Raw genomic sequence first — 8,580 nt, 5'->3', positions numbered from 1 at the left:
AAGTGTTACTATAAATATGTTTGGTGTATATGGGTCCTTTCTTTTTATGTTTGACCTCTTTAAGATATATTTCAAGGAGCAAGATTTCTGTATCCAAGGGTGTGACCATTTTAGTCACTTTCTTAGCATATAGTAATTATAAATTTCTTTCCAGAATGATTAGACCAATTGATTGTTTCACCAAGAGTATATGTGTATTTGTTTTCCCACAACCCTTCCAACAGTGCCTCTTTTATCATTTTTTGTCAATTTGTTGGGTGTGAGGTGAAACCTTGAAGTTGTTAATATTTGTATGTCTCTAATTTCTACTGATTCAGAGTCATTGCTCAAATAGCTGTTCAAAGTTTTCAAGTTATTTTGAAAACAGTTTGTTCATATTCATTCATATTTGTTCAGTTCCTTATATATCTTGGATATCAAGAACCTTGTCAGAGAAGATTTTTCTCATTTAGGAAGATTTTCCCCCTAATTGATACCTTCCCTTCTGATCCAAGTTGCATTGATTTTGTTCATTCAACGAATTCTCAGTTTCCTGTGAAAGAAATTCTCCGTTCTATTTTTGTGATCACCTTCCTTCTTTGGTTAAGAACTCTCCCCCTAACCATAGATGGAAATAAACCTAATTTGCTCCTCTACAATTTCTTTTTTATGGTATGGTCTTTAATATTCAGGTTGTGTATCTATTTAGAGGATCTTATAGTTTATTCTGTAAAATGTTTGTCTAAACCTAATTTTGCCAAATTGCTTTCTCAAAAAGTACAATCATTTTTTCCAGAATTTCATATAAAATAGGGGTTTCTTCCCCATGTAGTTTGTTTTTTACTTTATCAAACCCTGGGTCATTGCATTTGACTGCTTCTGGTTCCTGCTTCTATATTCTCTTCTGTCTATCTACCTTTAACATTATTTAAAAAAGAGTATAAAATAATGTTGTTGACTATTGTTTTATAATATGACCTGAGTTTTGGAAGTGCTATTCTCCCTTCATTTTCTCACCCGTTATTTTCCTTGAGATTCCAGACTTTTGGTTTCCCCAATGAATTTTTTCTTTTCTTTTCTTTTAAAGCAATCGGGCTTAAGTAACTTGCTCAAGGTTAAACGGACAGTTATTTCTGGGTGTGGTACTGAGTATCTGAGCCCAGATTTGATCCAGGTCATCCTGACACTGGAGCCGGTGCTCTTACTCCCTGAGCCATCTGGCTGCCCCTAAGCAATTGGGGTTAAGTAACTTGCTCAAGGTTACACGGCCAGGTGTTTCTGGGTGGGTGCTAAGTGTCTGAGCCCGGGATTCGATCTCCAGGTCTTCTCAACACTGGAGCCGGTGCTCTTACTTGCTGTGCTGCCTGGCCGCCCCCCCAATGAATTTTTTCAACCTGTCATTTATTCTCAATAAATCAGTGCTGCCCCTTACTGAATACTTCTTCCTTTTATAAGCACCCATAAGACATCCACTTCAAGATCTATCCAAGAATTTTTCTCACTGGCTAATAGTTTATAGAATTAATTTTCTTACATACGTGACATAGCTATGAATTTATCAGGAAATAAAAGGGATTTCTCTCCCTCCCTCCCTCTCTGTCTCTCTGTCTCTGTCTCTCTCTGTCTCTCTCTCTGTCTCTCTGTCTCTCTGTCTCTGTCTCTCTCTCTCTCTCTCTGTCTCGGTCTCTGTCTCTCTCTCTCTGTCTCTGTCTCTCTCTCTCTCTCTCTCTCTCTGTCTCTGTCTCTCTCTCTCTCTCTGTCTCTGTCTCTCTCTGCCTTTCTGTGTGTCTCTCCCCAGCACATATGAAAATTCATCTTTTCATTCATACTCCTCAGCTCAATTTGCTTTATTATACATAATGTGTTCATGTATATAAATATACATGTACACAGACATGCCAGTCCTCTCTTTTCCTCACTTCTATCCTTCTGAAAAAAAAAATGTCAAGGAGGACTGTCAGCAAACCATTAGGAAGTGCCTTTGTAGCTATTTTTCCTGACTAAGATTCCTTCTACCATCAGGTAGACATAAGTCTATGTTTATCTTACTTATTCATTAAACTCATATCATGCCCAAGTACACTTCTAAATTTTAAGAAAAGCATATCTTTTTTTTTCAGATGTTACATTTTAAAACCAATTAAATTGAACAGACTCCATTTTAAAAACAGGCATATGTCAAGGCCATCTTCTAATTGCACTGATGACTTACTGGGCTAAGAAATAGTCCTTCTACTGTTCCTGAGTTTTAAATGCCTGGAACATGTTCTCCTGTTTTCAAGGGCATCTTAAATTTCTTGAGAAGAAAGAGAGTGCTATGTCTCCCTCTCCAACCTATGAATTCTTCTTCATCCTTGAGCATATACAGGTCAGAAATTCCTTTCCCTTTGCCTCTCAGAAGTAGATGGAGACTAGCACATTCTCAGCTATTTCCATCCAACTCTGCTTGACTGGGAACAGGCTCTCTTCTTTCCACCTGTCAGGGAAATGCCTTTGCCAGAGAACTGTGTCAATTCTTTGCCTCTGCACTCTCTTCCCAACCAGCTGTTTTCAGTTATCACCTACATCATAGAATGTTAGAGCTTGAAGAGAACGGGAAGAGAGATTATCTCAGGAGTCCTTAACCTTCCTTGCGTCATGCACTTTGTTGGCAAGCTCATGAAGCCCATAGGACCCTTGTGAGAATAAAGTTTTTAAATGTCTAAAATAAAATAGAAAGAATTACAAAAAATTGATTACATTGGAATGACCTTACTAAAAAAAATTAAGTTCATAAATCCCTGATTAAGAACTTCTGACACTAATCTAACTTACTCATTTTAAGATGAGGAAAGTGAGACTCAGAGAGAAAAGACCACACATACACACACGCACACACACACACATGCACACACATATCTATCTGTGTATATGTGTATATGCATCTACACACATGGACATATATGTATGTATATAAATATATATGTGTGTGTGTATACATGCATTCATATACATACACACATATAAAGCCACAAACGTTGTTAGTGAAGATGCAACAATGCCACCCTCTTTACTTGTCTACATTATTCCTTCATTTCCAGAAGCTTTCTGACTTTTTTTCCTTTTTTGCAGCAACTTTTGATCTTCTGCTTTGATCTGTCCATTGCTCAGGGTACCCTCTTTATTTCTGTTTCTCACTCACTGCTGACATGATTGCTTGTGTTTTTGTATGTTTTGCTTCTCCTGTTCTGGCTACTTGTCCAAGTCACATTACCTGATGTCACCTGAGACCTAGCCAAATGGAGTTTGAGTAAGTCACTTAGCCAGATAGTCTGTGACACTAGTGGGAGCTTGGGTAGGAGTTTAGAGGAATACCAACAGCGAGTGACTGAAAAACTGGGTTTGCCTTTCAAAGGGAATGGATAATTAATTTAATTAAGATGTAGTAATAAGTAAGATAAAATGAATAAATTTCCCTACTTAAAATTAAAGGTGGGACAGTAATAAATACATTTCTATAGCATTTTAGAGTTTACAAGGTGCTTGTCTTATAACTCTGTGGTGCCTATATTATTCTCATTTCATAGATGAGAAAACTGGAACCTTGAGAAATTCAGTGATTTTTTGATGGCCATATAGATAATAGTAAGTGCCAGAGCTGGGTCTTAAACTCAGTTTGTTTTTAACTTCAAAACTGGTCTTCTTTCCATTGTTCCTCAGATAATGGGGAAGTAGAAACTGGGTGGATTAGAGGGGCTAATGATGGGCAAGGGCAACTAGGTAGCTCAGTAGATAGAGTGCTGAACCTGGAGTCAGAAAGACATTTTCCTGTGTTCAAATCTGACCTCAGATACTTGCTTTGTGACCCTGGGCAAGTCACTTAACCCTGTTGCCTCAGTTTCCTCATCTGTAAAATGAACTGGAGAAGGAAATATAAAACCACTCCAGTATTTCTGCAAAGAAAACCCCAGACAGGCCATGACTGAAATGACGGAAGAACAAAATGGCTGGCGAGGGACTCGGGGCCAGAGGGACTTGAGGACTGCAGGCAGACCTAGAGAGGGACTGATTTTCAATGTCTCGAAGCCCTGTAGGCAAAGGAAATTTAAAATCCAATTCTATTTTTATCATAGATTTAAATTAATTTAATTGGACTCAAGCCATTGTACTTAGTGTTTTCTTTTAAAAAATAGTATCTCACTTTCTCTAATTATCATAAAGTATAAAGAGATGCCCATTAACAATGCTTTAACAAGTTTATATTTAAGGGAAAGGCTTGAGTAATGGATAATCCTAGCCACCATCACACATATATATATATGCTTTTATGCTAGTAGCATGCTTTCTTCATGGCAGCTACCCAAATTGTAGTTAAGTGTCTCAACTAGAAGCTGCCAACTAAGAGTATGACTAGCTAATTAAGCCCTATTTTAATGACAACAAATATCACATCCTCTTAATATGTAATATAAAGCAATGTTTGAGATCCCCTCCCTTTTTCTTTCTTCTCTTGTACTTATAGCAAGTAGCTTTAGACTGACTGTATGCTGCATTGGACTAAAAAAGTCCCCATTCAGTCAAATATTTAATGCTGAGTTATTAGCCAAGTCTGGCTTTTAGAAATAGAAACTGATTGTGCTCCTGAGCACAGAGCTGGAAGAAATGGGTGTTTTCCATTCAAGGAACAGCAGGTAGATTTTATTCAATCCTTGGAGCCCCTGGGGAGCCCCACCCATTGATATCATCCAGCTCTTCGGCACTGGCTTTTGGAAAGGGTGCCTCCCAGTTCTAAGAAATGAAAGGTGACATCTCTAAACTTAGTTCTTGAGATAATCTTTTTCAAAATTAAAGCTGGTAAAGGTCTCCAAAAAACCATCAATGCAACTTTATGACAGAGATGAATGTAAGCAATACCCTGTTAAGTATATCCATTAATCACTATTTTTAGATGCTTTCTGTGAATAAAAAAAATCTCTCTCTCTTTTTGGTAGACTTTTGCCTGTAGATAGAGCTAGCCTGTTAACCATTTAAGTAAAAAAAAAAAAAGGACGGTATTAAATTTTTGTTTCTGTATTTTCAAAAGACATTTAGCACATAAGAGAATCCTTGTTATTCTTGCATCAAAAAGTTTAATCCATTAAGTGATTCTAGTGTGAATTTAATAAGCATATAGCTACCTTCACATGGCAATATGCAATCATCTCTTGGTAGAGGAAGCAAAGGGATCCTTTTCTTCTAGGACCCGTTCTTCATACTTGGAGAATTTTAAAGAAAAGAGTGCGCATTCTGAAAATATCAGGGAGTCGAATGGAACAAAATGACAGATATTCTCTAACTGGAATTATGTTGTCTTTCAGTGCTTTATCTTACCAAGAATGTGTCAGTATGGGATTATTCCAAATTTGAGGTTAGAACCACAAAGTGTTGATGGATTTCCCCAGGTAATCCCAAACAATTGATTTCTCCATTCCTACCCCTGAACAACTACACATTTCTGGTGAAAGTCACAAAATCAAGTTGATTTTATCTACTACAAATTTATGGTATCTAACTGCAGCCTGACCTTAACTTCTTTCTGGCAGATCTTTTTTACTCTACTCTCCTTGACTCCCTATCTAATTCCCCACAAAGATCAGTCCACACTTTTATCCATTTCTACCCCACCCACACTTAACACCCACAGAACGACATAACTGAGCTTCTAGCTTTGCTGAGAAGATTCAGGCCCGTCTGACCAGATCTGTTTTAGGCATCGTTGACGCTCCATCCTTCCTCCTGCAACAGAAGAGATATCCTTACTGTTTGTTGTCTGTGGCTAACTTCTTTAACTGTGCCCTAGAGTCCATTCACTTTCCCTTGCTCCATTACCTTACTCTTAGAGTCAAAGACATCTCTCTTGTTTATCTTGAAACCTCTTCCTTCTTATAACACTTTTTAAAAAATACAATTTCTCTATATTTCATCGTCAATAACTGATGTGGGTATCTAAGCTGCAAGTACTCTCGTGGAGCTCTTTTACAAATATTTAGTCTTGGTACTGCAGTATCTAGTGACCAAATATTCCTGAAATAATATACACTCCACCCCCCCACCCCACTACTTTCTTTGTCTCTTCCTGGAATACCTTTAGGCCATCTTGATACAGAGCTACAACTTTCTTCTAGCTTGGACTGTATCAATAATGTCAAAATTAATAGGATCCAGCTCCTTTACCAATCATCCTCTCATGGGCCATTGGATGAGGATTTTACATGAAGAGTACCGGTAGTCAGTCACATTAAAGTTTAATAGTCTAAAAATCATGCAGTGCTTACCTTTGTCAGTTACTGCAGAAACAGAAAGGGGACCACATAGCAATGAGGGCCATTCCAAATTTTCTTGCTTACATGGATTGCTTTGGGCAAAAAGGTTTCATCACCATGTGTGCAGACTACTGGTGATATGACTCTCCATGATTACCTACATATCCTCAGAAAACAGACTTGATCTGTTCCTGAGGCTAAGCTAGAATGGGAGAACCTGACCAAGCTTCTGAAATGAAGAACTTGGGGTCCCTTCAAGGCCACAGGAAGACAGCAAACTAGAACTTTTGTGGAGAAGGGCACAAGACAAGCAGATATAATTTGGAATCCCTGAAAGCTACAACAAAGCAGAAAAACTGCATATCACATTTCTTTTTCTTTTAAGCTTTATTGGATATTCTGTTTTTACATGATAAGCATTTACATATTCCCACTTTGTGAGAGGTTTCTAATAATAAAGTAAAACAGTTAAGTAAAGCTAATAAGGGAAGGAATGAGACAAGTATTTATTAAGTACTTACTGTGTTAAGCATTTAACAAATATTATTTCATTCGATTCTCTTAACAACCCTGGGAGGTAGATGCCATTAATATCACCATTTTAGAGTCAAAGAAACTGAGACAGACATAGGTTGAATGACTTGCCTAGGGTCATATGGTTAGTAAGTATCTGAGGCTGCTTTTGAATTCCTTTCATTCTGACTCTAGCCCTGGTTCTGGAGAGATTTCTCTAGTACCTAGATGCCTCTACCACTGTAATAATAACAGTGATGTCATTTGAAAATACAACATTTCACACCTATAGCAACATCCTACTTCTCTATTCTTTAAATTTTTTAAAAATCTGTTTTTTCTCCCTCTTACCCCAACATGCCCTTAAGGAGAAAAAAGAAAGAAAAACACATTTCTTGTATCAAATATACATTAAAGAAAGACTGGTTTTCTATAAAAATATATATCTTTCATCTCATACCCTAAATCCATCACCTTTCTGTAATAAAGTTTATTTCCTCATCAATCCTCTGAAATTACATCTGTAAATTGTATTGATTGTTGTGTTATATTGATTTGCTTATATTGTATTGATCATTGTTTAAAAATTTCTTTTTGTAGTTTTGTTATTTTTGTACAAATTATATTCTTGGTTCTGCTCATTTTATCAATTTTTTAAATTAAAATTTATCATTTTTATAATATTATAGATTGTTCTTCTTGTGAAGATTGCCTCACTCTGCATCAGTTCATAAAAGTTCATGTCTTTTTTTAAATCACCCATTTTTTCATTTCTTATAGTACAATAGCACTCCATTACATTCTATATTGAAGTGTCATTCCTAAATTGATGGACATTCCCTTAGTTTCCACTTTTTTGCCACCACAAAAAGTTTCTGTAAATATTTTTCCACATAAAGACCTTTCCCTTTTTCTCTTATCTCTTTTGAGTATAGGGCTGGCAATAATATAGCTAGGTTAAAGGGCACATATTGTTTAGTAATTTTTTGTGTACAATTCCCAGTTGCTTTTCAGAATAATTGTACCCATTCACATCACCAGCAGCAGCCTATCATTATGCCTGTTTTCCCCTAGTTTCTCCAACATATACCAATTTATTTTTGTCATCTTTACCACTCTAATGAGTAAACCACATTTTAAGAAATCATAAAAAAAAACCAGACCTACCAATTACTATGGGAATCAGAGAGTGAAAATATACAGAATCCCCAGATAGCCACCTGAAATAAACCTTAAATTTAGTCATTTGGAAATGTCATTGTTGAACTCCAGAACTTGCTTGTTAAAGAAAAATATATTATAGGCAAGGAATCAAAAAGATGGTCATACAGGATTATGTAGTAAATATTAAAAGAAAAGACAATTTTTAGAAGATCTTATATGAAAAGGAAAAAGCTAAGTAACTACAACTGAGAATAATGTAATCTGAATTGCTGAGCATGATCCTATAGTGGAAATAAAAATCATTTAACTGAATTGATGACAGTAAGCACTCAAGTTACAAAAACTAGAATTGGACAAAAGTGTTGAAAGGCAAATATAGGAGATAAGTGAAACCTAAAAAGGTTAACAAGTTTGAATATTTTGAAAGGGCTAAAGGTCAATGAAGAGTTTGCATCCTAAGGTGGGGAAGAGAAAGTATTGATCCTTCAGAATATCACCATCATAAAGAATCAAAGATGTAATGAGGAAAGAGCAAGTGGAGAGACAGAGAGAGAGAGAGAGACAGAGAGAGAGAGAGAGAGAGAGAGACAGAGAGACAGAGAGAGAGAGAGAGACAGAGAGAGAGAGAGACAGAGAGAGACAG

This window comes from Petaurus breviceps, unplaced genomic scaffold (assembly GCF_028583685.1).
Source record: "Petaurus breviceps papuanus isolate PSGF00001 unplaced genomic scaffold, PetGlider_PUasm1.0 178, whole genome shotgun sequence".
Taxonomy (NCBI): Eukaryota; Metazoa; Chordata; class Mammalia; order Diprotodontia; family Petauridae; genus Petaurus; species Petaurus breviceps.
Note: the sequence above shows the minus strand (reverse complement) of the source record.